Raw genomic sequence first — 24667 nt, forward strand, 5'->3', positions numbered from 1 at the left:
GGGATAGAGGAGATCTTTCCAACAACCAATCACAGGCTGAAATAGATGCTTTGCTTCATGAAATCACCAGAATCTCAGGACCCTCCTGGGGCCCTTCCTCGTGGGTTCAAGAGAGTAGCTAATGCCGACCATCACACCCACGGTCCAGGTGGCAAAAAAAGCGGGGGCTGGGGAGAAGACACACACACTAACTGTGTTTCCAGACAGGCTTCTGGATGTTGCCACAAAACATTTCCGCTTATATCTCACGGGACAGATCTTAGTTACATCACCATACTTAGCTGCAAGGGAGGCTGGGAAATACTACTGTCTTTATTCCAGATGGCAAAATGCTGACTTGGAATCTGAGGTCCTCATTCTAAGAAGGAAGGGGAGCATGGGACCCAGTGGTTTCTGTCAAAATATGAAACCTTTGCCCCTGAGATGGTACAATGTACTGAAGGAAGTCACTTCAATCCAGTAAGGACATAGAAATGTCCCCTTATTAGGCATATGACAGTAATTCTGAAAAGGTTTAGAAGTCAAACCCATGTAATTGTGTATTTGGTATTTAAAGTATTTATCACATTGAAGAGACTTTTTTTGGCATATTAGAGTATGAACAAATTAGCCTTGTGACTCCAATTTAAAATGTGTAATTGATTTTAGGCTTGTGAGCCTTCTGTCAAGAAGCATACGGACCTTCTTATACAAAATTCCTAAATGATACCAGAATGTATAAGAGATCTTGAGACTCGCTGTATGTGCAAGTTTTCAAATTAGATTTTCCAAAGCGGTTTAAGTACTTTGGAAAGTTTTGCTTGTCGGGTCAGGCAATGGACGTGTTTAAGAATGGAAATGGAATGTGTTAAATTAGTAAGTCCTGCGTAAAATGTTGAAGATAATTTAATTAACCAAGTTTGTAAATGGGATGGATCGTTGGACTGTGTGAGTGGATTGGCCATTAATCAAAAGCCCCTTAGAAGTGACTGTATAGAAATAGAAGAATGGTTTGTGAACTGAACTTGCAGGCTTAGGAATGACTAGGCTATTTTAAAAAGCAACTATAATACACTGAATACTAATTAAATAAAAAGCACTTACGAGGAATTTTTTCTGTATACAAAATATTTCCCTGACACTGACATTCCCAAGCTCACTCAAGAGTTAAGTTGGGCCCTAGCCGGTTTGCTGACTGAGGGGTCCCGGGTTCGATTCCTGTCAAGGGCACATGCCCAGGTTGTGGACTCGATCCCCAGTAGGGGGCATGCAGGAGGCAGTTAATCAGTGATTGCCATCATTGATGTTTCTATTTCTCTCTCCCTCTCCCTTCCTCTCTGAAATCAACAAAAATATATAAAACATGGCAGCATCCTCATTACAAAAAAAAAGAGTTAGGTTGGGATTTTGGGGGTGACCCCAAAGTCCTTGCTTGTGCCTTGGCCATACAGTGATGCCAGCCTTGCGGAGTGGGGGAGGGGGGTTGGCAGGACAGGACACCTGCCTGGATGGGTTGGGACAAGAGAAAAGGCTTATTGAGAATGAACTGCCTGCAGGCTGGGCACAGGCGTGTGTGCTCAGCGAGCCCACGTAGCCGCAGGAGCCGCTGGGAAGATCCCCACTGCCCCCTCCCATCATCTCAACCTCCCAGGGCCGCACACTGGAGACTTCCCCTGGAGAGAGGAAGAGGCCCTGGGAGACACTCGTGAACGAGTCAGGGCTGGCACTGAGGCCGGCAGAGAAGTTCAGGAAGAGGGGGCGTCTCCCTGAGCCACCCCTGCTCTCTGTGCCTAGGAAGGGACACGTCCAGGGCATGATAATAATCTGGAACATTCGTCACTGACTTCTGCAGCTCGGACTGTGGAGCCTCACCCAGACCCCTGCTGCTCTGAGTCTAGGTGCTCATCGCCACTGTCTCTTCCCCGTGAGTCTACCCTCCCTCACCCCAGGCCCGAGGGTGCAAAATACCATGCGGGTGCCATTCACACTCCAAGGCTCACCTGGGATCAGGCTGAGGCTAGTCCACAGCTGAGACCACTTTCTTGCTTAGCAACATGGCCACCAGTCAAACTCATCTGAGGGACAAGTTTCCTGCTTGCACCGCAGCTTCCTCCCACACTGGGTAACCATCACCAAAGGCCTGCCAACCCCCCTGTGCTATTGCCCCCCCCCCACACACACACACGCTCCGCAAGACTGGCATCACTGTATGGCCAAGGCACAAGCAAGGACTTTGTGGGATGAAGGGCTTGAGTTATGGAAAGCCCTGTCACATAGTAGGCCCTCAAGTTAGTTCCCATTGCCTCCCCACAGCCCCAGTCTCTTCCGTGGTGATCCAGAGAAGTCCCCAAAAGCATCCTGCTCCTCTGTAGTGACCTTGCTCCAGCCTTCAGGGCTGCACCTGGTCTTCATGGAGATCTTCAGAGGGCAGGAGCCCCCTGGTCCAACTCTGCTGGGTAGGTCTGCGTCCACAGGAGGTGGCAGCAAAGGGGCAGGTGGCTGGTAGTTACCTGTGTCTGATCTGGGAGCTCCCCCTCGTGGCGAGACCGAGCAATACATGTTGAGGGAGGTTTTTTTCCACCATCCAGGTGGTCTTGTGGTTCAAACTCTAGGAGACAAAAAGAAAATAAGGATTTAAGGCAGGAGCTCAGGCACCTATTTAATTCAAATGGGCAGTTGCTAGCACTACAATGAGAAGTCTTCTTGGTACTTCCTCTGAAAGCAGGCCAATCTTCAGTGCTGTCTTTTCTCTTTGGCTGCAAATGATTAAGCAATTTCCCCACCACAAAGCAAAGGAAATAAGCTCGCCCTAGCTCTCATCTACACCGGTGGAGAGGGAGCTTGGGCAGTTGGCTTTCAGAAATTTAAGCCTCACTAGAAAACAAAGTATGTTTCTTTCTCCACCCATTCAAAATTTAAAATACAGATGAAAGCAGGCCCAACTTATTTTGTCACCGGGAGTTGCCAGAAGCTCGGGGAGAAATTTTAAATAATAATGGTAATGATAAAAGCAACAATAATAAACTATACATGCCGAGGGCTCTCAACTAAGATTGAAATCCCTTAGTGGAAGAGCATTTTATGAGTACAGAGCAGAATCCCTGGGTGGGATTCAGCTGCTTAGATGTATAAATGGCCAACTCTACTTCTAGGAGAGGGGAGACATAGTAGGAGCTTTGTAATATTAAAAAATACATATCCAGAAGGTATTTCAAATAGTACAAAGAGAGTGGGAGAACTAGAGTGAGCTAACATTTTTTGAGCCCCTATTATAGCCACGTAGCTCTTATTGCATCTTTACAAGAGATTTGACAAATAAAGAGGGTCATCCCATTTTATAGATGAGGAAACAGAGGGGGGGGCGGAGTTAAACTCAAAGTGACATCATTGAAAGTCAAAAGGCTGGGATTTGAATCCAAGTCTCTTAATGTCAGCTCTGATGTTTGTCACTGAGTCAACTGGTCTACCAACATTCATTTGGTTACTCATTTATTCAACAGATGTTTATTGAGTACCTACTGTTAGAAAGAAGGCCAGCCCCCCAAGTCAGGGGTCCTGGTAGAACACAAAACATACTCGGGAGCCAGGCAGCAAGGCAAACATCTTTACTTCTACGTAGCAGGGTGCGCACACATGGTCTGGAAGTGCGTGCACACCAAGCAGGCGGGCTGCTCGGGTTTATAATCCCTTACACACGTGACCTGTCCTTTGCTCTTGATTGGAGCTCAGATGCACAGTCTTTTGGGATTGGCTAATTCAAAGGGAGGGGCTGGCCTTTGCTGTTTCAAGATGGTGGCCCCCAGGGGAGCTGCAAGCCATGCAGCCAACATGGTGGCTGCCAAGTCACACAGTCTAAAATGTTCTTTGACAGAACATGTTTTTTGACTAAAAATGTTCTTTGACAGAAAAGATGACTTGTTTATTCTCACACTACTATGCACCAGATAAACATAGCTATGATTGCTTGGATGGCCCAGATTTCCCATGGCATTCTCCCCTTCACTTATCTATTTGTGCTTAATTTTGTTCATGCAAGGAGTTTACTTAGTTACTTATTCATTCATTCTCCCAGTTACTTATTTTCTCATTTATTCACTCATCCACTCATTCACTTATGACTATTTATTTATTTGCTCATTATTTGTTCTTTGTCTTACTCCAATCATTCACTAATTTATTCACCTCTTCAATAATCCATACATTCACTTATTTGTACATCTTTTTATCCATCCATCCATCCCTCAGTTCATCCATGCCTCCATCCACCTATCCATCTTTTCAGGCCTCATGTTGACCCTGAAAATTAAGAATAGATAAAACCCAATTCCAACCTCAAAGGCACTTATATCCTTAAATGGTAGTAAATAAGAAGAAAGGCTATCACTTTGTTGTGATTAAAACTATGTCAAGGGGTTGGTAGAATACAGAGGGATTCTAAATCATCTGGGAGGCCCAGCCAGTGTAGTGCAGTGGTTGAGCTTCAACCCAGGAATCAAGAGGTCGCTGGTTCTATTCCTGGTCAGGTCACATGTCCTTCAGTGCATGCAGGAGGCAGCCAATCAATGATGTTCCTTTCTCATTGATGTTTCTATCGCTCTACCCCTGTTCCTTCCTCTCTCTCTAAAAATCAATAAAAATATATTTTAAAACAAAATAAATTAATAAATCATCTGGGAAATGAGAAATTTTGGAGGAAATGAAGGCCACGCCCTAAAGGAAGAATTAGCCAGTTGGAGCGTGATGGAGGCAGTAAGAATTTTAGGCAGAGGGAATAATAGGTACAGTAAGTCTTCACTTAATGTCAACAATAGGTTCTGTGACTTTAAGCAAAATGATATATAATGAAACCAATTTCACCATAGGCTGATTGATATAAACAAGAGTTAAGTTCCTATAGCATCTCATCAACATTATGACAAAACAATGTTGAATTGTTGGTGTGTGTTTCTCAGCATCTAGAAGGGGTTCAGGAATCTGGAGAAGGCGCTGTGTGTAAATTAATAAAGAGTCTAAAGATGAAACATAATTTTGGAAGGCATTTTGGGGAGCCAGAGAAGACTTAGCTAAAGGAACCAAGTTCTCCTTGTCTCAGGACCCCTTGCTCTTTATTAACACAAATTGTCCTAAGGCAAGGTAGATACACACATCAAAGGCCAAGGTTTAGTATACAGAATCCATTGTCGGATTGGGGAAACTGCTTTCCGCTGTTCAGGCATTTGGCCAGCAGGAGGCAATAACATGTAGATTGAAATGCCCTCAGCTGTCTGGCAGCAAGCAATCATTTATGCATCCTTTTCAGGTGTGGGGAAATGCCCTTAGCCACTCCAGATGATTCAGCCCTGCTGACATGCTGGAATTAGCTTCCGGCATTGAATGAAACAATATTATTGGAGGACCTGCTGTACATACTCCTGAAAGCAGAACAGGCACAGAGTGATGGGACCTGCAAGTGAGTCTGGAACTTACTAGTAGAAACAGAGGGAAGGGTAGGGAGGCAGTGAGGGGTGGGTCTGACTGCCTGGGGTCACACTCCTTTCTTTCTGGTATTGACTCTTAAGATCTTTAGCTTTGTGTATTGTGAGGATGGCATGTTTGGAGCTCGGTCTGCCCTAATCCCCTTCTGGCACCCATCAGCTCTGAGAGAACAGCCTGCAGGTCTGCAAGAAGTCCAGGCTCCCCCACAGTGTCCCTGGTGACAGCACCCACCTCTCCTGATCAGTCAGAGCCAGTGGTGAAGAGTCTCCCTTAACCCTCCCCTCTGTCTGTGGTCATACTCTGCACAATGCACCTCCACAGAAATATCTTCTAGGTCCACTCCATCACAGCCTTTCCCAGCTTCTGCTCCCCCTCCCCGCATCTGATAGGCCTGCAGGTCCTGCCCATTCCACCTCTTCACTCTTTCCAACCCCTTTGTCAGCCAGATTGACATTGGCCTAAATCAGACCCTCATTATCTCTTGCCAGCATCTTCCTACCAGCCCCCTCTCTCATATCTCTGCTTCTAGTAGCTTCCCTCAGCCCCGACATGGCTGTCCCTCTGCCTCTGGTGTGGCCCCTCTGAAACTCCAATATTCTCATGTTATCCACCTACATAAAACTCTTCCAGGGCACCTTGCTTCAGGCCAGAGGGTCATGCCCAAACTCCATGGCCAGGCATTGAAAGTCCTTTCCTATCTGGCTCATTCTATTTCTCCAGGCTTGCCCAATTCCACCTTCTCACCTGTACCCTCCTTGCTTATCCAAGCCTGGAAATCCCCACATGTTCTGCCCCTACTCGCTCCTGCCTCTGTGACTTCTGGCTGTCTGCCTATGATGGTCTTCTCTGCCTCACCCCACCCCCACCCCCACCCCAGAAGACTCCTGTTCATCCTTCAAAACATGGTTGGGTGCATCCATTATACCTTGCCATGGAGCTGTTTCCTCAGTCATCATGCTTTATTGCAAAGACTTATTTTGCATCCCTCCCCTAGACTGGGAACCCCGGGGAGGCAGGAATCTTTCCACAGTTCTTACTGCATCACCAGGGCTGAGAGAGCAGTGAGAGGCACACTGAAGGTGCTATGTAACTCTTCTATGGGAGAATGGATGAATGAACAAAATGTCTTTATGGATGTCTGTGTCTAAATCAGGCCAATAACCCTTCCTGGTCTTCTGAAGTTTGTGTCCAACCTGGCCATTGATCCCGCCATGGGAGCAGCTCTGCGACCTTTGACAACGGCCCACCTCACGTCGCCTGAGAATGCTGGAATAATCTTGTTGCTTGGTATTTGGAACCGCTTCCAAAGGCTTGTTTTCCCAAAGAGATCCTGTCTCTACGGTTGACTGGCAGAACAGCATCCTAAGGGTGGGATCGGCCACACAGAGATTATCCATATGCTGGGCTGACAGCTGAACCCTGGAATCAAAGTCAAGGCCCTTGGGGAGAAAGTGGTGGTGGATAAAGGTTCATTCTGAGGTTCTGGCAGCTGTTTCCTGAGGCTAACTGGCTGCATCTCCGTGCTGACATTCCCTTGGCACAGGCTGGGAAGTCCTCGCCATTCTTATCCCCAACACAGATGGTCCTGCCTTATTCTTTGGCCCCCAGAGAAGGGACCACACGTCCAAGAGGCAGCTCGGTGGGAAGGTAGAGCAAGCTGCTGGGGCTGCCTTGCTCCGCTCTACTGTGAGGTGAACTTGACAATTTCCTTCACTTCATTGGGCCTCACTTTATAAACTCAGATTTAATGCAGGGGTGACATTAGTTCCTACCTCCTGGGGCTGTTGAGAGGATTAGATGAGATAATATATCTCAAGCCCTTAAAACACTATCAGGCTCACAGGAAATGGTCAGTAAGAGTTAGCTTTTATCGTTTACTGAGTCTTTATTAGAAGGGCAGCAAACTCAAGAACCTAAAGAGGCCAAGCATATTGTGGACTTTTAATCCAACCTGACAATTTTTGCCTGTTGAATAGGGTATTTCGACTACTTACATTTTAAAAAAAATATATATATATATTTTTTTTTATTGATTTTTTACAGGAAGGACGGGAGAGGGATAGAGAGCTAGAAATACCCATGAGAGAGAAACGTCGATCAGCTGCCTCCTGCACCCTCCCTACTGGGTATGTGCCTGCAACCAAGGTACATGCCCTTGACCAGAATCGAACCTGGGACCCTTGAGTCCACAGGCCAACGCTCTATCCACTGAGCCAAACCGGTTAGGGCGACTATTTACATTTTATGTAACAATTGATATGGTTGCATTTAACCCACCATCTTGATATTTGTTTTCTATTTGTCCTATTTATCTTTTGTTTCTTTTTTTCCATTTTTTTCTTTTGTATTGAATATTTCTTAGGATTCCATTTTATCTCCTTTGTTGGCTTAGTAGATAAGACTTTTCTTTTTCATATATAAAGTCTTAAATTTTTTAGATCCATGTTAAGTTCACAACAAAATTGAGAGGAAGGTACAGAGATTTCTCATATGCCCCCTACTCTCACACATGTACAGCCTCTTCCATGATCAACATCCCCCACCACAGTGGTACATTAGTTACAACTGATGAACCTATATTGGCACATCGTTATCACCCAAAGTCCATAGTTTACATTAGGATACACTCTTGGTGTTGTATGTTTGGACAAACATATAGTGACATTTATCCACCATTATAGTATCATAAAGAGTAGCTTCACTGCCCTAATTTTGTCCCACTACTGAGGCATAAATGTTGTCAGTGCTCTATTTCCCTGTGCATTATGAGATTTTCCACCTAGGCTCCTGGGAACTATTCCCAGCCCTGTGTGGGCTCCTGGGATTGTTTCCTTTCATCTTTGCTGGCCTCAGGTAGTTTCCACACATACATGTTTTGATGGCTAATTGAATGTCAACTTGGCTGGGCTAAGAAATGCCTAAATCGCTGGTAAACTAGTACTTCTGCATGTGTCTGTGGGGGTGTTCCTGGAAGAGGTTAGCATTCAAATCTGTAGACTGAGCAAAGATCACCCTCACCAATGTGGGTGGGCCTCATCCAATCCGTTGAGGGCCTGAATAGAACAAAAATGTTGAGGAAGGATGAATTTGCTCTTTGCTTGAGCTGGAACTTTCATCCATTTTGCCCTCAGATATTGGTGCTCTATTTATTTATTTGTTTGTTTGTTTGTTTTTTTAGAGAAAGAGAGAGGAACACATCTATTTGTTGTTCCATTTATTTATATATTCATAGGTCGATTCTGTGTCTGCCCTGACAGGATTGAACCTGCAACCTTGTGGTATAGGGATGATGCTCTAACCAACTGAGCTACCTGGCCAGGGAAGATATTGGTGCTCTTGGTTCTCATCTTCTGAACTTGGGTCAGGACTTATAACATCAGTCCCCCTCCTCAGTTCTTGGGTCTTGGCACTTGGATTGAATTACATCATCAGCTTTCCTAGTGGGACTTCTTTGCCTCCATAATCAAATGAGCTAATTCCTATAATAAATCTCTCTCTCTCTTTCCCTCTCTCAGATTTTCTATATTGATTCTGTTTCTCTAGAGAACCCTGAGGAACAGAATTTTAAGAATCAATTTTCTGAATTGGTTCTGGCATTTTTGGAATAGGTTCTCTAATATGATTAGATTTATAGATGCAAATGACTCTATATTCAGTAGTAAAGAGAGCTGATATTACATGGTGTGAACTATTTTTTAAAATAATTCTTTATTGTTGAAAGTATTACATATGTCCCCTTTTTCCCTCCATTGACCCTCTCCAGCCCGCCCCCCCCCCCGCCACTGCCCCAGGCCTTCACCACCCCATTGTCTGTGTCCATGGGTTATGCATATATGCATACAAGGTCTTTGGTTGATTACCTCCCACCCACCCTCCATCCCTTGCCTTCCCTCCAAGATTCTGCAGTCTGTTCCTTGCTTCCCATGGTGTGAACTATTTATAGCGATACACAAAATAGCTGCCTTGGATACTCCTATTCAACCTAATCAATACAAAGCAAGGAGCTGGGTGACGGTGTATGATACTTGTAAACATTTTTGGGAAACTAGGGAATATAATGACATTGGTTGCTTGGCCTAGTGTCGCTGAACAAAGTGGGGGAGGAAAAGAATGAGTTCAGGGATTCAAATTCCCAGCTCAAACTCAGTGTAAGTGGCCTGAGAGCGGCTATGTGTGCCCTGAAGGAGTCCGCAAGGGTGAAACTGCTGAAAAGCAAATACAGAACATCATCCTGCGACTGGCTGAATTACAACGCAAGTTGGACTCTCAGCCTCACAGGGCGTCTGCTGTTCCAGTGAAGGTGTTGATTGGGAAGGCTGAGATCCTGAAGTTGGAAAGTGGGTGTGTGGGGACACTGAACCTCTAAATTCTGATGAGTCTTCTTTGCCAGTGGAAGAGGTTTCCTGACCCCCAGGATAATTGCCCCTCTCCTTCCCCAGCAAAAGTGGCTTCCCCAACCCCAGAGGTATTCACTTTCCACCTTCAGGTAAGGGGATTAACCCTGTGTCACCTGAGGAAACTGTAATGACCTCCCAAGACAGTTGTGATGCCGCACAATGCTGATTCTCCCCAGGATCAACCACTATCACCCTTTTGTTGCTTCCAGAGCCGTGGCTAGACTTAAATCCCAGCAGGTCCGTAAACTTGGGTCACAAGGTGAGCCACACTCCAAAAGAACTTCTTGAGTTTTGCAATGAATCCCAGGAACATGTGTAGGAACGACACGAAGGGTGTCGGGATAATGGTGGAAGGGTCATTCCAAGTTGATTGACATGGGCTCACTAAGCAGAGAGTCTGCATTCACTGTTGTAGCTCAGGAAGTCAGGAAGGGCGTAATTGTCTGATTGGCTGAAACATGGACCAAAAGATGGCTCACGGTAAATGAATTGGAAATGCTCAACCTCCTGTGGTTTAATGCAAAGGAAGGGATTCAGAGGTTTGGGGAGATTCGAATGTTACAGTGGATTTGTCATTTAAGATCTACTACCTCACACTGGGAGGGTCCAGAAGACACACGTTTTACCAATACTGTGAGAAATAAATTTGTGGGAGGAGTTCCAGCATCTTGAGGAGCTCCATAATCACTCTCCTCTGTAGGCAAGACCTCACAGTGGGAACTGCAAAAACCTAAATGCAATGGAAGTTATTGGGTCCCGGGGTGGTAGGAGGCACGTGGCTACACGGATCCACCAAAGGCAAGGTGGGCGTGGTTACCACAGTGGACAGGAGAATCAAAGCAGCAATCAGAATAGTTCGACCCTCATAGACCTATGGCGTTGGCTAGTCAATAATGGTGTTTGGAGATGTGAAATAGATAGGAAGCCTACTGAATTCTTACTTGACCCGCGTAAGCAGAAAAATGCTAGGTCAAGTGAACAAGAGTCAAATCTGAGTCATACTAACAGAGTTATGGTCCCTCAAGTAATTCCCAGACCAGAGCTGGTTTATAGACCCAGACCCCCCTCGAAGGAAGGGAGACCAGGTCCCCTGGAGGAAGGATCCCATACACTTCTGAAAATGTGTACTGTTAATCCCAGGCTTCTCCCTAAAGGCCCATGGTCCCTTACATTAGGGAACAGGAAATAATCAGAGCGTTTGGGGATTACTGTGCTCCTGGTGAGACAAGGAGACCTCGGTTCTGGTCTTCTTGAAGAAAAGATTTCAGTCAAGAGACACAGTGCAGCAAAGGAAGCAGGAAGTTATTGGCCACAGAAAAAGCTCATGCAGATGGGACATTTATTAAAGCTGGGGACAGTGGAACAAGGACGGGCTTATCGTAGAAGCAGCAGCAGGAGAGCCTAGGCTGGGCAGTCAGAGAAAAAGAGGCCTTGGAGACAGGTTCAGGGGTTAGCCTGGGACAAATCGCAGCTGCCCCTTGTTCCCCTGGTTGCAAGTCTCCCGAGGCCCCTTCATACCTAATGCCCTGGGTCCCTTTACCCTGGGGGTATTTCTCTCTCTCTCTCTCTCTTTCTCTCTCTCTCTCTCTCTCTCTCTCTCACACACACACTCACTCACACACACACACACACACACACACGGGGGAATGATAGGGGAGGGTCTCAGGGGAGGGTCTCAGTAGAATATTCATCTACTTACCATGTGCGCTCTTTTAGGGTCATGGCCCCCACTCATCGGTCAGCCCAGGACAGGGTGGGGGGGTCATTAGACAATGCAGCTGGTCCTGAGGCATCACTTATCTGGTTTTGCTGCTTTCCTGGGCCTGGAGCTGAAATACAACTGAGGCCTAGATGTTATCCTTAGGGAGGAAAAGTCAGGGGGTCCAAACCACAAGACCAGTGATATGAAAGGTCAGGGGGTCCAAACCACAAGACCAGTGATATGAAAGGTCAGGGGGTCCAAACCACAAGACCAGTGATATGAAAGGTCAGGGGGTCCAAACCACAAGACCAGTGATATGCTGGTGATGACCGGAACAGTGAGACAAGGGTTTTCCCCCCGGGGTCATGTCTTGCGACGCCGAAGAATGAGCTCCGCGGACCAGAAGATTTAAGCAAACGTGTGGGAAATTTATTACAAGCCGATTCAGACTCCCCAGTAATGGGCTGTCCGTTAAAGCCTTGTAGTCCAGGGATAGATATTCGCTCCAAGCCTGATTCTGTATCCATGTCATCACCTGACTGAGTCCCTCAGTTGTTCTTGCCCAGCAACGAACCTGAACTTTCCCTGTTTCTGTGTGTTCTTTCTCTGTCCCTATGCTGAACTTTCTCTGTTTCTATGAGTTCGTACACCTCATTGTTGCGGGCCCTCCCTTGGTTTCCCTTGCCTCCCGCTTTGAGTCCAGAAACGTTTTGTTACTCCTGCTTGGTTGGTTTCTGTGATTGGGCTGCTCAAACAGCCGTGTCTGCCCCAGCCTGTGTCCCACCTGCCTCTGTTTTCCCCTGGGCCCCTGCCCTGTCTGCCTGTGTTTCAAGTTAACCCTCTCACTGGGGATGAAAGGTTACCCTGGGGGCGAGGTCCTTGTTTTCCCAGTTTTGTCCCTTGCTAGGTCACCAGCCCTGGTGACCTTCTATATCTGGCCCATCAACCTCGCTCTGCTCATGTCTGTCTAACTGCCTATTACAACTGGACACTGGCTCTGAACTGACATTGATTCCCGGAGACACAAATGCCATTGTGGCCCACCATTCAGAGTAGGGCTTATGGAGCTCAGGTGATCAATGAGGCTGTGGATAAGATCCATCTCACCGTGGGTCCCTAGACTCGCCCTGCGCTTATTTCCCCGTTCAAGAATGTGTAATTGGAATCAACTACGTAGCAGCTTGCAGAATCCCCACATGGGTTCCCTGACCTCTGGGGTGAGGGGTATTATGGTGGGAAAGGCCAAGCAGAAGCCATTAGAACTGCCCCTACTTAGGAACATAGTTAATCAAAAGCCATACCACATCCCTGGAGGGACTGCAGGGATTAGTGCCACCACCGAGGACTTGAAAATGCAGCAGCAGCGATTCCAGTGTATCCCCATTCAACTCTCCTATTTGGTGCAAAAGACAGATGAATCTTGAATGACAGTGGGCTGTCCTAGGCTCAACCAAGGGGGTGACTCTAATTGCAGCTTCTGTGCCAGATGTGGTTTCATTCCTTGAGCATATTAACACGCACACCTCCCACTCCCTGTACCTGGTTTGTAGCTATTGACCTGGCAAATGCCTTTTTGCTCGTACATGCCTATATGGCCCACCAGAAGCAGTTTGCGTTGAGCTGGGAAGGCCAGCAATACACTTTCACTGTCCTCCCTCTGAGGTATATCAACTCTCCAGCCCTATGTCTTAATGTAGCTTGCAGGGATCTTGGTCTCCTTTCCTTTCCACAAGCCACCACACGGACCCACTACATTGATGGCATGATGCTGTCTGGACTTAGTGAGCAGGAAGTAGTATGCTCTAGACTTATTGGTATAACCCGTGTGTGCGTTGGAGCACAGGGCATAAATACGACAAAAATTCAGTAGCCTTCTTCCTCGGTGAAATTTCTAGCACGTTGAGATACGCTTCTTAAGGTGAAGGGTGAGTTGCTGCATCTGGCCCTTTCCACAACCCGGAAAGAGGCTCAAGGCCTAGGGCACCTCTGGATTTGGGAGGCGACGGATTCCTCATTTGGGCGTGCTGCTCCAGCCCATTTACTGAGTGATCTGAAAGCTGCCGGTGTTGAGTGGGGCTCAGAAGAGAAGGCGTGCGGCTGGTCAGGCTCGCCACTTGGCCGCCTGATCCAGCAGATCCAGTTGCAGGCGTCCTCAAACTACGGCCCGCGGGCCACATGCGCGTGTTTTTGCTGTTTTGTTTTTTTACTTCAAAATAAGATATACGCAGTGTGCATAGGAATTTGTTCATAGTTTTTTTTTTTAACTATAGTCCGGCCCTCCAACGGTCTGAGGGACAGTGAACTGGCCCCCTGTTTAAAAAGTTTGAGGACCCCTGGGTTACAGAAACAAGGACTGTCATTGCCATGAGTATCCTCCTTATTTTGTGGTGGCTACCTTTGTGTGTACATATACAGGTGTTAAGTAAATACCTTTGTTTTCTTTCTTCTCTTATTACCTTTATCATGTAACAGAAGACGTGTTGACCTGATGGCAGTATTTAAGTGTTAATTTTGTATCATAACGTTTTCGCTATGGAACATCAGGAGAAGAGTAAACATCACTTAAGGACTGTATCTCCTCTTCTGGGGAAGGGATTAGTGTATTTTGGTTGTACACAGGATAATTCTATCGTGTTAGATGGTATTATGACCTTTTATTGTCTTTATTTGGAGGTTCAGTGTGGTTTAAGGGTGATATTGATATGTACCAAATTGGCAAGGGGTGGACTGATGATGGTTATGAACCGCAGATAGTTTTCACACATGTTGTGACAGTTAATTTATGTATGTACTTTACTGGGCTAAGGGATGCCCAGAGACCTGGCAAAACATTTCTTTTTATTTTTTTACATTTTCTATTTTTTTAATGTATATTTTTAGTTGATATACAGTGTCTCCTGTTTACTCTCCCTTATCCCCCTCCTCCCAGCCCCTCCTTCCCACCCCCATCCCTCGTCTTCACGCCCTATTGCCCTCATCCATGGGCTATGCGTATAAGTATATAAGTTCTTTGGTTCATTCCTGAGTGTGTCTGTGACAGTGGTTTTGGAAGAGAGTAGCATGTGACCAAGGATCACCCTCACCAATGTGGGTGGGTCTCATCCAGTCCCCTGAGGGCCTGATGAGAATGGAAAGGTGGAGGAAGGAAGGATGAATTTGCTCTTTGCTTGAGCTCAGACATCCATCTTCTCCTGTCCTGGGACATCAGACACCAGCGTTCCTGGTTCTCAGGGTTTTAGACTTGAACTTGGACGTACACTGCCAGTTCCCCTGGTTCTCAAGCCTTTAGACTCCGATGGAATCACCACACAGCTTTCCTGGTTGTCCAGCTTGCAGAGAGCAGATCTTAGGACTTCTTAGCCTCCATACCTACATGAGTTGTCCGCCCCCCCCTCCCCCCCATTTGTGGGGGGTACATTCCAAGACCTGCCCAGTAGATGCCTCAAACCACAGATAGTGCTGAGCCCCATGTATACTATGTTTTGTGTTTTTTTTTTTCTATGCATACATACACTTTGCAGCTTGTCTTTGGCATATCCGAATTGCCAGCATCACTGCGCGTGCATTTCAGGGCCGTTATTGAGTAAAATAAGGGTTACTTGAACACAAGCACTGCAAAAACCACGACAGTCCATCTGATAACTGAGACAGCTTCTAAGTGACTCACGGGCGGATAGTGTATGCAGCTGGACAAAGGGATGATTTATGTCTCTGGCAGGAAGGCACGGTAGAGTGTGAGATTTCATCGCGCTACTCAGAACAGCACGCAATTTAAAACTCACGAATGGAGTATGTCTAAAATTTCCATTTAATATTTTCAGACCATGGTTGACCGCTGGCAACTGAAACCACGGGAAGGGAGACCGCAGATAAGGGGGGCCGGGGTTATGATAGACGCCTCTTCTCCCTCTTGGCTCGCTTCCCTGGAGAATCGCTGACAGAGACGTGCTCACAGCGCTCAGAAGAAGGTGTTCTGCAGGGCGGGCTCCCGGGCTTGCTCGTGCTCTCGCTCTTTTTCACTTTCAATCCCCCCGCCCCCCTGCCCCCATCTCATTCTGTGCAGCTTGCTCCCCAGTGACACTCCGCCCTGTGAAGTCCAGCCACCTTGACCTCCCCGCTGCATCTTGGAGCTGCAACTCAGGGAGACAGACGCTGGGCTCCGCCTGGCTCCCCGCTGCCCCGCGGCCTGCGGCCAGCACCGGGCTCCCTCTTTGGTTTTCTATCTCCCCGGGATCGATGCCGATGCCGTCTGACGTCCACGTCTTGAAAACTGTTGTTTCACATCTTTCCCCAGCTTTTTGTTTTAGGCGAGAGGATAAACTCATTCACTGTTACTCCCTCTTGGCCAGAAGGAAAGTCGATGAATGAGCTTAGATCTCTTCGCCAGGAACCAATCTATCTCCAGGTGTTTCTATGGAGCAATTAGGGAGAACCATTGATCGAAGCCTTCCTAATTCCTCTTTTAAATCGTTTTCAAAAACACTGGATGGACTAAATAAGACCTTCTTAGAGTCTATTTTTTTTGGTGCTTTGAGACTTATACCCTACCTGTTTCCAGATATTTTTTTTACTTGTTGTTTTAACTTGTTTAAGCCTCAAAATGGATATTCCTTACATTTTACAAAGGCAGAAGACTCGAAAAGGTTAGCAACCTGCCCAAAGCCCGGAGCTGGGAGAGACAGGATTTTTTTTTTTTTTAAAGCAACTCTTTTAAAAATATATATATTTTATTGATTTTTTACAGAGAGGAAGGGGAGAGGGATAGAGAGCTAGAAACATCGATCTGCTGCCTCCTGCACACCCCGCACTGGGGATGTGCCCGCAACCAAGGTACAGGCCCTTGACCGGAATCGAACCTGGGACCCTTGAGTCCACAGGCCGACGCTCTATCCACTGAGCCAAACCGGCCAGGGCAAGAGACAGGATGTGAATGCAGGTCCTCTCTGACTTCCAAGCCAGTGCCATTTCCTACACAAACCCCTACCCCTTTTCCTCATCCGCCCGTTACAGTTCACTTTGCCGTGTGTGTTGGCTGTGTGTGTTCTGCAGGGCGGGCTCCCGGGCTTGCTCTCCCCTCCCTGGCCTTCGAGACGTCCTCCCCTCCCTCCCGCCCCTCCATCTTTAGCAGAGGGCCTGACGCGTGGGAGATGATGGAGGAATTTCTGTTGAACAAATGACTTCTCTCCATCTGTTCGCCCCCTTCCTGTTTCATGCCTGCTCTCGTCCACACCTGCCCATTAAGTGGGAGGTCTGTTACCGGCAGCACAGGTGGGATTTAAATCCGGCAGCTGTTACCTGTGCGCTGACGCCTCTGCGCCCACGGGGGCGAGGAGTGTGGCGTGATGCCAAGCTACAGTCAGTTCATTAGAGGGGAAAAGGGCTGGGTGCTTTCATATAAACACAGGCTTAGAGGGATTAAAACACATTATTTTTTAATCCTAAGATATTGGAGGGGGTGATATTCAACTTCAGTAGTCATCGGAAAAATCCCAGTGAACAAACAAAATATTAGCATGGTTCCAAAAACTGTTGTACGCATGCTCTCGTGCGCTGCTGATGGCATCACAAATCAGTATAATTTTTTTTTTCTGAAAGGCCATTTAATAAAGCTTATCAAGACCCTTAGCTATGTTCATATCGTTGGAGCCAGCAATTTCACATCTAGAACATTCTATCCCAAGGAGACATCGGGCAGGCGCACCGTGATTTATCCATGAGAACACGCATTGCAGCCGTGTGTGTATTACATCCATTCACAACGAGGGACCTGGTGAGCGCATCAGTTTGAAAGACAACCCTGCAACCTTTAAAAACAAAGACGCAGAATAATGACTTGGAACATGTTTGTAAGCAGTTGTTTAAGAAATCTCGACTATAAAATGATCTGCATTTAATCAGAATCAATGCTTCCTATGTGCTTTACTTATTCCATGAACTCATTCAGCCCCTACAATGATCGTCGGAGGCAGACACAGTCCTTGTAGGAGCTGGAGCAGAGAGACTTCCCTGCAGGCAGTGGCAGGTGGTCGAGTCAGGATTCCAACCTCTGTCGCTAAAAATCCCAGAGTCCAGGACCTTACCAGCCACACCAGCTCTTCCCACAATGCGGGGCCTGGACCAGCAGCTCCACATGAAGGGCAATCCCCAGGCCGGCTCCAGGCCGGCTCCAGGCCCTCAGGTCAGAAGCTCCAGGGAGGTGGGGGGGGGGGGGGGGCAGCCATGTGTGTCAGAGCGAGCCTTTCAGATGGATGCTCACGGGATGTGTGAAACCGCTGCTCCACACCATTCCACTCTTCCTTGAAGTTTTGTTTAGGAAAGGTACATGTATGTAGAAAAAGTCTCCGATGAATTAGTCACTAAAATATTAACAATGTCATCTCTGGATGGCAGAACTCTGGGTGATTTCAATTTTCTTCTTTGTGAGCTTTTTTTGGTCATTTCCAAACGTTTCACAGTAAACTTGTGTGACCAGGAAAAAAACATATTCTTTAAACAAGAAGAAGCAAGTCCCCAGGGAGAAGGAGGTCTGCACTGAAGCTCGGGGAATAGGGGGTCTGTGGCGGGAAGTGGTGCTTTCCTAAGTCCTGTGGCAGCGCCGCCAGAGCCCAGTGCGTCTGAATCCCCAGGGGGCGTGTGAACACGCAGCCGATGCAGCAGGGAGGGTGGCTGAGGTTCTGGATTTCCAAACAGCCTCCGGTGAGGCAGGTCCAGGGACCGCGCTTGGAGAAACAGGGACGTGAGAGGGGTAAGCTCTGGACTCGCAGAATGTGAGCTCCATGGGGACCTTTCCTGGTTCAACGATGTGTCCCCGGAGCTGAGAGCAGAACACAAGCGTTATCAGCCACAGCGCTGAGGCCCTGCAAGCGGGCGCCCCGCTGGGCACCCAGGACACTGTTTTGGTTTGTTTTAAATAAATCTTTATTGTTCAGATTATTACAGGTGTTCCTCTTCCCCCCCCCCCCATAGCTCCCCTCCACCTGATTCCCCACCCCACCCCATGCCCTTACCCCCCGCCACTGTCTTCATCCATAGGTGTAAGACCTTTGTCCAATCTCTTCCCACACCCTCACACCCCCTTCCCCCTGAGAATTGTTTGGATCGCAGTTCTGCACCTGCTGCCGGCATCCTCCCAGGCAAGCGGTGGCCTCACCGTGTTCCCTCGGCAGGGTGACAATTCTGGGCCCTCCTTTTCTGTGACCCGATGTCCGACCCGCTCAGCCTGGGCCAGGGCCAGGGCCAGGGCTGCCTGAGCTTTCAGCCTCGGGCACACCAGGGAGTACCAGGAACTTGGCAACTCGCAGCCAGGAGGTGTTTTTCGAGGCCCCAGGAAAGAAGTTAGCAATGGAGCAACCTCCAAGTTGAGGTTTCCGTAGAAACATTAACTCATCCACACAGTCCACGTGCTGCAGTTGGATTACAGGTTAGGCTGCTCGTAAGCCTGAGAGAAATTATATACTCTTCGTATTATTCAGCACGGTACTGTATAATAATAAATTATACAGTTACAGGCCTCAGCCCAAGTTATAACAAATTATACCACAGTGTATAATTACCCCGCACTGCACCATGTAATAATAAATTAGACAGCTAGAAACCTAAGTTGTGATTCCAGAAGGAGGTATGAGAGTGAACAGGGGCTGTTGATCCATTCCTCTGATCAGACCCTTGTCAGACAAGCTGGGGGCCAGAGAAAGGAGATGGTCCTCCTTCCCTCCTCCCTTCCTCCCCTCCCTCCCTCCCTCCCTCCCTCCCTCCCTTCCTTCTTTCCTCCCTCCCTCCCTTCCTCCCTTCCTTCTTTCCTCCCTCCCTCCCTTTCCTCCCTCCCTCCCTTCCTCCCTTCCTTCTTTCCTCCCTCCCTCCCTTCCTTCCTTCCTCCCTCCCTCCCCTCCCTCCCTCCCTCCCTCACTCCCTTCCTCCCTCCCTCCCTTCCTCCCTTCCTTCTTTCCTCCCTCCCTCCCTCCCTCCCTCCCTCCCTCCCTCCCTCCCTCCCTTTCTTTCCTTCCTTCCTTCCTTCCTTCCTTCCTTCCTTCCTTCCTTCCTTCCTTCCTTCCTTCCTTCCTTCCCTCTTTCCCTTCCTCCCTCCCTTCCTTCCTCCTTTCCTCTTCCTCCCTTCCTTTCTTTCTTCCCTCCCTCCCTCCCTCCCTCCCTCCCTCCTTCTTTCCCCATATGTGGATGCCTTCTTGATTCTGAGTACAGACTTGACCTTGAAACCTGGACTAATTGGAACTAATGCCCATCCTCAAGGGTTCCCAGGCTGTGGGGAGAACCACACGCAAACGGAAAATGCAGCACAGAGTGGTACCAGCCGTAGGAACAGTAATCTAAAGAAGCCAGGTGTCAAACGTATGAGCACAGGTGCCCTGCGCGGTGGGTACCATCGTCTCCATCGGACAGGTGAGATGAGCAAGGCTGCAGGGACTTGCTCAAGGTCACACGACTGGAAATGGCCGGCTGGGACTTTATCCCAGGCCTGTCTGCTGGGTTCATTCTTCTGAGGGTGCTATGCCGGAGTCCGCTTGGAGCGTGAAACTCCAGGATAATGAAAATGGACTTGGCGTGTCCTTGGAGACACAGGTGGGAGACCCGCGCCTGGCCTCCTGGGGAGCCCGCTGCCTTCCCGCCCCTGCAGCGCCGGGGCCTGGTGCAGCATCGGTGGGTGTGAGGCGCTGCCTGACGGAGAAGACACTCTCCTTACACCCGGTTTACAGATGAGGAGCCCGAGGCACCGAGGTGCTGGCAAATTGCTCAAGTTTATAGAAGAGTAAGTGGCCGAGCTGGAATCTCACCTCAGACCAGTCTGGACTGCCAACCCCCTCATTCCTGACCACTGTGCTGCTACTTCACAAGAACCAAAACCATTTATCTCTAAAGCCTACCCGTATCAGGAGTTGTAGGATGAGAGGCCCGGGGGACTGAGGGTTACATTATGCTGGAATGTATCTAACACTGCATTCCAATATAGTTGTGTCATGCTATTTTTTTTTTGACACCGTAAGTGAAAAACCTGAATGTCCATTAAAGTCCCATGCATAAATAAAAAAAAATAAAGATTCTCACAGATTCTCCCCTGCATCTCACATCCATTGAACCACTGGTGCCAAAATTTAATTATTCACCTTTCTTTTCTTTTTTTCTTTTTTTTTTATATATATATATTTTTTATTGATTTTTTACAGAGAGGAAGAGAGAGGGATAGAGAGTTAGAAACATCGATGAGAGAGAAACATCGATCAGCTGCCTCCTGCACACCCCCTACTGGGGATGTGCCCGCAACCAAGGTACATGCCCTTGACCGGAATCGAACCTGGGACCTTTCAGTCCGCAGGCCGATGCTCTATCCACTGAGCCAAACCGGTTTCGGCTCTTTTTTTCTTTTGTCTTAAGAGCATATTAAACAGGTATAAGCTATGATTCCATTGTAATCTAAGTGTGAAAGAAGCCCAAAGGTCCAGAGACGTGAAGGCACTGTTGTGCCTTCTCTGACTGCTGTGGTCAGGGAAGGCTTCAGGGAGGAGGTGATCTTAAAGGGGTAAAGGGTGAGTAGGAGTTTAAAGGATATTCAAGGGAGGGAGAGGCATTCCAGGCAAGGAGAAGAGTGAAGGTGAAGCCCTGCAGGTGAGGAGAGATTGTCTTTGGGGAATATCATCTTTCTAGGTGGTCTTATGAGGTAGGCAAGAGGTGAGGTGGGTGGCAGGCTGGACCCTTAAATGCCTCACGTAAGAACTGGCCAGGCAGCTCAGTTGGTTACAGCATCGTCCTGATACGCCAAGGTTGCAGTTCGATCCCAGTCAGGGCACATACAAGAACCAAGCAATGAATGCATAAATAAGCAAAACAACAGATCTCTCTCTCTCTCTCTCTCTCTCTCTCTCTCTCTCTCTCTCTCTGTCTCTCTCTCTCTCTCTCTATCTCTCTCTCTCTCTCTTTCTCTCTCTCTCTCCACCCCCACATCTCCTGCTCTCTAAAAAATCAATAAATGAAACATTTAAAATACATACTTTTTTTAAAAAGAAAGAACTGGAACTTTATCCTGAGGTGGTGATGATCAGTGTGTGGACTCGGGGTCCCTCGGGGTCCCTCGGGAACTCCCCAGCCTTTCAGCATAGCCCAGGAGGGCGAACTGAGGTCCTGCAAGGACCAAGCTCAGCCTGTCCGGCTCCATCCTCCCAGGCTCCCACACGCTGGTTGCGTGCTTTCTCGAATGTTCTTCTTGTCAGGTCTGGCAAATGGGAGAGGCTCAGTGATGTGCTTCTCCCTGGGAGGGCATGTGTGGGGGATACCGATAGGGTGGCCGGATAAAGTACAGATGCCTATTCCCAGTGGAATTTGAATTTCAGATAAATGACAGATAAGTTTTTAGTATAAGCATGTCCCAAATATTGCATAAGATATACTTACACTAAACAGGTGTTCATTGTTTGTGTGAAATTCAAGTCTAATAGAATGTCCTGTGTTTTTATTTGCTGAATCTGTCAAATTTAGGTGGAGGAGAGCTGGTCACTTTCTAAATCAACTTCCAATCCCCGTGCATCAGGGAGAGTCCCATCAGAGAAGCAGAGCCCTTACGAGTGGTCTGGGAGGAGACAGTCACCGTAGGGCTGTGGCCTCAGCAGTGTGGGAGCCGGTGGAGCTGTCTGTGCCGGCTGCCGCCCCTGCGTTTAGTGTGAGCTGGAAGGTTCTACGGGTCAGCAGAAAGAAGAGCCGCTGTGGGCGAGAGCAAGGACAAACTGGAAATTGCATCTATCTGTCACCAGCCTCAATGCAAAAACGACCTGTCGGGGAACGGGTGCTCCTGGCCCAGGACTCGAGAAGCTCAGGGAGATCCGTCTGGTGGGAGCTCTGAACCTGAGCGTCGCCCCCATGCCAACGAGGTGGACAGCAGGTCAGCGCCGACGTGCGTGAGTGGCTCTCTGCCTGGCACCGGGCACTGACCTTCAGTGCAGGAAACGATGGTGGCACCTAGCTGGCGTGGCTTAGTGGTTGAGTGTCAACCAATGAACCAGGAGGTCACGGTTCCACTCCTGGTCAGGGCACATGCTGGGCTGCAGGCTCAATCCCTGGTAATGGGCGTGCAGGAGTGGAACCGTGACCTCCTGGTGGCTGAAAAAAGAAAAGCGTAGAATCAGGCCAAGTGGCTGAAAAAACTGCCCAGAGGCCCGCCTGTTCTAGTGGGAGTCATAAAAAGGTCAGGGCACATGCTGGGTTGCAGGCTCAATCCCTGGTATTGGGCGTGCAGGAGGCAGCCGATCAATGGTTCTCATCGCTGATGTTCTCTCTCTCCCTCTCCCTTCCTTTCTCAAATCAATAAAAATATTTTTAAGAACAGATGGTGGCTTCTTAACTCCTGCCTTGGCAACCTGGAGCAAAATGTTGCACGTGGCCAGTGTCAACCCAGCACCACATGCAACGGGAATTCTGGGTCACATGACTCCAGCTTGGCTAACGTGAGACAGCCCAAGGCCCTGTGGCCGGCGCAAAGCATGGTTACAAAGGAAGGCATCCCAGTTCTGCCCTTGACCAGCTCGTAACCTTGGGTAAGTTAACTTCTCCGTGCCTGGGTTTCCTCTTTTGTAAAATTTTTACAAAATCCATACCTCCATTATAGAGTTGCTGAGAAGATAGAATGAGACAATGAGTCTAATCTGACAGCTGCCACCTCATCAGCAGTTAATGAATAATAATGACTACTTGCTTCCAAGCGTTTGCTATCCGTCTATTTTGCTACGGGAAAAAGAAGTCACTCGCCTTAAAAGATAAAATATTAAGAAACAGTATGTTGCAAAATCCTCTCCCAATTAAGTAACTCACCAGGTCAGTCTGGGAAAGATAACATAAACCTTCTTCAAAAGCATCTCCAAATGCCCAGATTAAAATCATGCTCGTTATAAGTCTCAGCCACCTTCCCCTTCTCCCAAACAGACAGCACAAATGAGCCCTAAGTGATGAGAAGATAGTAGAATTATGCTTTGACACTGCCGCAGATGCTGTGGCTGCTGATTAAAAGGAAATTCTTTCTTTGAAAAGGCCAGTCATGAAAAGGGAAGTCTGGGCAGTGGAGTGGGCGTGGAATGCAAGTCTGGAGGCGGCCCGGCAGGTGGTGGCCACTAGGGGGCGCTGATAAGGCCTGGTGTGGCCCCGGAGGGGTGGGAGGCGGAGGGCTCAGAGGATCCCAGCTTTCTCCATTCCTGGTCCTTGATCATTTGAAAACTCAGGGCCTGTTCTCACTGCCATCTCAGTGCCGTGCCTTGTTTTCATGGCTGAACGGGGGGGGGGGGGGGGGGGGGGGGGGAGGCAACGTCACCATGGTTGGAAGAATAGGGTAAATTGGTCCTGTTGGGGTGCTGGAGGCCTTTTTATGACTCCCACTAGAACAGGTGGCCTCTGGGCAGTTTTTTCAGCCACTTGGCCTGATTCTACGCTTTTCTTTTTAACAAGAAATACGATTGCATTCAGGACAGGGGGTGTGGGCCAGGGCTGGCGAGGTTGGGGGAGTGTTCCCCGGAGCAAAGCCAAAGCAGGTGGACAAAGTGCAGCCGGGAATGGCACTGCTGCCTGCACCGCGGGGGAGAAATGGAAGGCAGTGTGGCAATCTGGACACGATAAAAAAAAAAAAAAATGTTCGTGTGCTCAACCCGACCATCCCACTTCCAGGAGTTTCTGTGCAAGATAAGAATTCTATTGCAAAACTGTGTACAAAGAGGGAGAAAACAGAAACAGCCCAAACCTCCACCGAGGGGGCATGTGTGCCCTCCCTCATTCTGCCATCAGTGCCCCTCCAGTTCATTCCCCCCCGGCAGCCAGAGTGGTTTGTGAAAATTCGTGTTAGAGCAGGCGTCTCCCCTGCTCCAGTGGCTCCCTGATTCTCTCAGGATAAAAGCCGAGCTCCCACCATGGCCCCACCCGCTGGGCCCCAGCTGGCCTCTCCACCATCATTTCAAAAATGCTCATTCCCTACCTCCAGTCAAAGGGCACTGAGCTCAGTCCAGACTCACGACCTTTGCCCTTGCTCTTCCCTCTGCCTGGAATATTCTAGCCCCGGTTCTTCCCTGGCCTCCCCCCTTCTCCTTCTGCTGGTGGCAGTCTGAATGCCATCTCTTCGGGGAATTAGAACACT

The 24667-nt window shown here is 48.3% G+C and overlaps 1 long non-coding RNA gene across 1 annotated transcript in view; it reads left to right on the forward strand.

The window, feature by feature from the left end:
* Positions 1-22792, forward strand: part of LOC114231331 (uncharacterized) — a 31455-nt gene extending 8663 nt beyond the window's left edge. The window contains exons 2-3 of the long non-coding RNA XR_008557737.1: positions 5279-5428; positions 22036-22792. This is a non-coding gene — a long non-coding RNA (uncharacterized LOC114231331). The remainder of the gene's footprint in view (positions 1-5278; positions 5429-22035) is intronic.
* The last annotated feature ends 1875 nt before the right edge of the window (positions 22793-24667 follow it).

This window comes from Eptesicus fuscus, chromosome 12, assembly GCF_027574615.1.
Source record: "Eptesicus fuscus isolate TK198812 chromosome 12, DD_ASM_mEF_20220401, whole genome shotgun sequence".
NCBI classification, from domain to species: domain Eukaryota; kingdom Metazoa; phylum Chordata; class Mammalia; order Chiroptera; family Vespertilionidae; genus Eptesicus; species Eptesicus fuscus.